The 6,483-nt window shown below is 24.8% G+C and overlaps 1 protein-coding gene across 2 annotated transcripts in view; it reads right to left on the bottom strand.

Annotated features, from left to right (window-relative positions):
• Positions 1 to 1,573: 1,573 nt before the first annotated feature.
• LOC100165794 (WW domain-containing adapter protein with coiled-coil) overlaps positions 1,574 to 6,483 on the bottom strand; it is a 16,390-nt gene continuing 11,480 nt past the window's right edge. The window contains exons 13-14 of one of the 2 annotated variants that reach the window (XR_003839080.1): positions 2,323 to 2,563; positions 1,574 to 1,752 (exon numbers count right to left, since the gene is read on the bottom strand). The gene's annotated coding sequence lies outside the window, so the exon portion shown is untranslated. The remainder of the gene's footprint in view (positions 1,753 to 2,322; positions 2,564 to 6,483) is intronic. The other variant, XM_008189016.3, reaches the window with a different exon arrangement.

A 6,483-nucleotide genomic window follows, 5' to 3' on the forward strand; every position in this document is an offset into this window, starting at 1 on the left:
AAAAAAAGTTTAATATACTACACAATGATTTTGTTAAGTTGGTTTCAAATAACTACTTTAAAAAGTAGTGAACCAGCGACCTAACCTAAACAGTGCTAACAAAAGTGAGTAAAAAAAAAAATGAATTATGACAGGAATTGTAATTATTATCATAGTTTTCTATATTTTATTGACAACAAAAAATATTTTTATAAATATTATTACGTATTCATTTATACATTTTCGTATTTTATACAACTTATATATTTTTAAATATTTTTTTATATGTATAACATAAAGACTTATATGTAATTATTATCATTATTTATTTGTAGCCTACTACTATATTTAAAAATAACTAACTAACAAAAATAATTTTTTCTACATAAAGGCTTATAATTATTATTTAATAATAATTTTTTGGTCAAAAAGTGAATCGGCCGAAAAGGGAATCGACCTTTTTCAAAATTTGGTCGAAAAGTGAATCGGCCGAAAAGGGAAGGGTACGTTTTTGGTCGAAAAGTGTCTGGCCCATCCCGGCGGCCGGTGTCGAAACTATGACCTTACCTACCTACCTACAGGGGCGTCATTTCAGTTTTTTTTCTGGGTGTGCAAACTTTTAGGCAGGCCAATTTTGACATTTCACCAGGCCATTAAAAAATATATATATTTATATATATATATAAATGTAGGAAACCTATGCAAACCTATGTAAATATTCTTTCCTTCCCTTTTATAATTCTAATTGAAACTCATAACGACTAATGCAACTTTTAAATAGCTAGCAATTCAAAGAATTAAAAGCTTATAAGCAGTTAAAGCAACCAGCAAATGTCATTACTGTTCATATATAAAAACTTAAAATATATAATATATTTTATAATATTACCTATATATGAAAACATGTATAAGTTAATTATGACGGCGCATTGGAGTATTAATGGCAGGCCAATTGTTAACATTTTTTAAGTTAGTGGTGCCATTGCACACCCTGCCACCCCCCCAAAATGACGCCCCTGCCTACCTACCTACCGAGTTGGGAATTGGATTCAAATCTATGACTCGTTTATGTTTATAAATATAAATACAAAGTTCTTCGTAAGTATACATTTTTTTTCTGATAATATTTTCTGTATTCTTCAAACTCAAAAAGCAGAGACCCGGGAGACCGCCCATCGAATTTTTTCATTGGCCGTCTCTTACGCTAGTACAAAAATCGTGAGATCCCTTCACTATTTGCCCTCCATTCTCCACTACAGCAGTGCGAAAAGTCCACACGGGTCTCTGCTTTATAATTGTAGAGTAGAAAATAGGTATTTTGTATTTTAGTTTTTGAGCCTATGATAAAATACAAATATACGGACATTCGCCACATTCCTCTTTATATTTTATATTACAGAACTTCAACTGCAAATTTTTATTACTGAACCGATGGCGCCATTCCTGTATTTCTTCCTATATTTATAGTTTACTATATTTGTTGCCTTAATAGCAACATGTGTTAACAATTTGTTTGCGCAAATCTATTTGACAATACCTTTCCAATGAAATATGTCTATTTTTCCCTTATGAAACAAGTAGATAGGTACAACGATGAACGAAAAAAGTATTTCTGTATTAATATATAGACATTTTTACTTATTATTTTTATCCTAGTAGAAGTTTTTGTTTAGTTTGTGGGTTTTTTTCCGTGATTCTTATTTGGGTTTTGAAATGATTGCAGTTCCATATTTTTTTCTGTCAGTCCATTTTATTGCCAAGTTAAGTATAAATCTGTAAATAACAATTGATTCATGCCATGTTTTTTAAATTCATAAATGTTAATGCCAATTTCCCTAATATTTATAAATTATGAAAACAGTTTGAAAAAATATAAAACCCACTGACACTTCTATCCTGGATTATTAATTGTATATACAACTTTTACATAAGCTCTTGTATTAATTTGTTTTCAGCTATCTAATCTACTAGTACCAGAGAATGTGTCTAGCACTGGTTTCTGCGCTATGCAACTAACTAGGTGCACGAGTTTTATCACTGATAAAGAAGTATAATTATAAAAAATACATACTACATTTCTGTAAAGACTATCTTTTGATAGATCCACATAAAATATTTGTTTTATATAAGTAAATGTACAAAAATTAAATCTTACATAACACGCTTACTATTTTTTATTAGGCATAATAAATATTTATTTTTATAGGATTCATTTTTATTAGGATTTTGTTTATGAATACTTAAATTTCTTAAATACAGAATGACATTAGATACTTTATTTTCGAATTTAATTTAGAAGGTATACATATACAGATTACAGATAGGTTCATAAAACATACTCACTCCATTATTCTTTTAACTATATAATTTTGTACTACAATTTTGTCCAGTGGCGATACAAATTTCTATTTTCAAATGAGAACCTGGGAGCGCATAAAAAATCCAAAAATATTGTGTCCGAACCAACATTTTTTTATTGTACGTGTATTTTTGAAGAACCATATTTTAGCCGCTAATATTTTAGACAACAAATACTGTTGGCGATTCTTTTTATAGTTCCTCGAGAACCCACTTTAATTCTTAACTGTAAATGAATTAAATAATTAGATAATTGGATGATTTTTTTTTGAAAGTTTGATGTAGCAACTACATTTAAAATTTGAACAAGTAGTTTTTCAGTCATTAAAATGTTTATATAAAGAAATATGTTCTCATAAATGGATTTATAAAAATATAAAACAGATGTAATATTGGAATTAATATTTATTATACGATTAAGTACTAGGACCATTTTTATAAATTATAAATATTTATAGATTAATATAAATTACTAAAATTTTCAAATTACAATGGCCGCCATATCTTCAAAACCCATTATTTTTAGTATAAGTGCATATAAGTAAGATCACCCAAAAACTAGTTGTTCAAATTTTGATTTTGATATGTACCGTAACATGCCATCCACTAAATAGTTACAGAAGAGGATTGTCATAAAAAAAAAAAACTGAAGTTTTTATCTCCACATGAGACTCATTAAGTAGTACGAAAAAATCTTAAGAATTTACAAATAAATCAAATGTTAAATAACTGCATTATTTAAGATTAAAAAGGGAGATGAGCAGGCTTGGTTAACCTCTCTGTAAATATGACCTTACAAACACTTAACATTTTTATATAGTTATATTAGTTTTTATAAGTTATATATTAGTTGCGTTAAGTTATTCTAAGAAATAGTTCTTAATTGAATAATAAAAAGTGACACACACACAGTAAGGTACTACTACACTATCACCGGGGGTTGACCATATGGTCTGTGTTCAGAATTGTCTTGTTATTCACCAAATTAAATAACAAACAAAATGTTCTCTAGTTACTTATAACCATACGATAAAGTAATAGACTATGTTTTCAAACTACTTAGTGTATTATGGTAAGGGCAACAGAATATATTGATTGTAATAGTACCTTAAATATTATAACCCACATTTACAAACCATTTTATATCAATGTTTTATAAGTGAAATAGGTATAAGGCTCAACATAATATTGTATTATGATTAAAGAAATGTAAAGTATAACGGTTTAATTTAAATGAGTTGAGTGATGATATTTAATTCATAATGTTATATAAGCAATTTATTTTAGAATTGGTATACTGGTATCACAAAATTAACCCTACCATTCACTCTCAATTGTACAATTGACAAATACCAATAACAACAATTGTAAATTATTGTTAAATAAATAACAGTCTAAATCATTATATTATTAAAAAAATATGTACAATAGGAAAAGTTTGATAAATTAATGCACCTATAGTACATAATAAATGAAATGTACAAAAGGAAAAATACATTTAATACATACAACTTAGGTAAGTATACATAATTATTATCATTCAGAACATGATTTATAATTCAGAACTTTGAACATTATTTATTTATAGAACTACTCTTTGGATTTGTATGGTCCACAAATTACGTAAGAAACAAGCAGATCTTGTGCGCATAAAAAATAGTGTATAGATAGATAAACAAAAATTAAGTTTTAACAATAAAATAGTTCAATTTAATTAATTAAATTATAAGAAATGGGTTAGTATTTAAAAAAATATCTTAAGACAGTAATTATTATAAACAATTTAAAAAACTCTTTAAGTTAAAAATGTTTTTAAATTATTAAATTAAAATAAACATAAAATGGTCCTGTTTAATAAAAATATAAATTAACTAATAAAACCATAAGTAGTTAATATCTATACACATATTTTTGCTACATTATTACTTTCCTAAATTAATTAAAATAAATAATGTGACAAAATACTAGACCTGTCAGACGTTCATAATTAACTTATCTTATATAATTTCAATGAAGGTTAATTTCAGCAATGCTAAAGTTACATACTTAGTTAGATACCAATCATTATTGTAATATCTGTAAATTTTTATTTTTAAGTTGATAAATATCTGAATAAAATTGTAGCCTACACATTGACATCACAACTTAACTTTAAGTTGAAAAATTAGAATGATAATGACTCAAATAATGTATTTGCATATATTTTGTCTCTGTTGAAAATTGTTGAGATACTGATATAAATCATATTAATAACTATAGTAATAGTAACTATAAATAACAGATATATGTATTTGTATGCAACATAAATATTGATTAAATCAATGCTATTACGTCATTATAAGAAGTGTTGATAGTACATTGCCTATTAACCTGTTTTTAACTAAGTAAGTCGGATTTTATTGTTATAAGAAAATACCTGTTCTTCTCTTATTACTATCAAATTGATTATGTTTTAATTGGTGTCTAATCAACAAAAATTGTAGATTTATAATTAATCATAACATTTAGAATATTGTAAGTATAAAGAGGATGTACCCTTTCATTGCAAAAATATACAAAATAACTGTGATGAACGTCAAGAGGCCAAAATAAAAATGTAATGTTTAATAAAAAATATATTAAATTTATACTGGGTCTTAATAGTAGTTTTACATAACATAAGTATAATATTTATATTATTACTGGATACAGAGAACAATATGTTTAATTATTTCCAAAGTTTAACTTTGGTCAAATTGATCTATAATAATAAATATTTGTCTAATTGTTTTTAGTTAAGAATTGGAGGCAAAAATTTAATTTTTATTTTCATTGTCAATATCTATCAGTCTTAAGTTCTAGATTAATTATTACAAAATTGCTCATCTTCTTTTTTTTATATACGTAGAATTAATAATAATAACGCTGAGATCTGATAGAAAACTGCATTAGTAGTTGAGTCCTAAAATCTAAAATAGGGAGTGGTTAGTAACAAATTTTATATTGAAAAAAAATATATAATATATAAATACAACGCAATTTTTTTTTATACCACAAATAAATTAAGCATATTACAAATGGAATATAATTGACCAAGAAAAATAGTTTGTGTGGTTCATTTAAATTAAACCTGTTAATTCAAATTACCAAAAATAAATAAATTAATAATAAATACAACTTTTAACTAAAATAACTTGCATATTGTTAAACCTTAAATATTTACTTTTATAAGCAACACAGACTTTAATTCACCAATTAAATAAATTAAATATAATACTTAGTCTGAAAAAAAATAAATTTATGTATAGAAAATTATGGCATAATTAATAACTATATTACAAAAATATGATATAAGAAACTTTATGCAATACTTTACAAAAAGAAACTAGATTGTTTTATGTTCTGATATTTAATCTTAATGAAACAAATAATTTTTTATAATTTGTTTTTACTATTAAACAAAAAAACAATACAATGTAATGTAATTAGTTGAATTGAAAATGTTGAGGTAGATAATATTATATTTATAGAATATAAGCCAGAAAGATGAAGAATCCAAAAACACTTCTAACATAATTATCCCAGGTTAAAATTGTATTATATAATATATTAAACAAAACACAAACTGAAATGCATTTTAAAAAAATAGCTTTATATTGTATATGAAAAGTATTTTATACCAATAAATTCTAAAATTTAATTTATTTATTAATCAAACAAAATTTACTTTTCATATAATGCTAATATTTTTTATTTTTATTTTCTTTATAACAAATATTTGAATATCAAACAAATTAAATTTGGACATTCGATATTATAAGTAAAATACCAGAACTATGACATAGAGAATGAAAATGGTGCTGAATTATTCTAAATATTTTTTTAATTTATAGCTGATTATTCGTATTATTAGATTCAGGAAATATTAGCAGTATTCAGTAGTATAAGTGATCGTTTTAATGATATTAAGATTTTCATGGGGATCGGGATATATTTATATTAAGGTAGTATACTAAATGGTACTACACCCAGGGTAGTGTTTTATATAAGAACAAATTAGACTATAATGTTAGTACTTAGTAAGTACCTGTATTTAAATTAATATAAAGTCAGACAGCTATAATTAAAAAAAAAAAAAAAACTTGAGTGATAAATAAAGAGTACCAA

This window comes from Acyrthosiphon pisum, chromosome A1 (assembly GCF_005508785.2).
Source record: "Acyrthosiphon pisum isolate AL4f chromosome A1, pea_aphid_22Mar2018_4r6ur, whole genome shotgun sequence".
Classification (NCBI taxonomy): Eukaryota; Metazoa; Arthropoda; class Insecta; order Hemiptera; family Aphididae; genus Acyrthosiphon; species Acyrthosiphon pisum.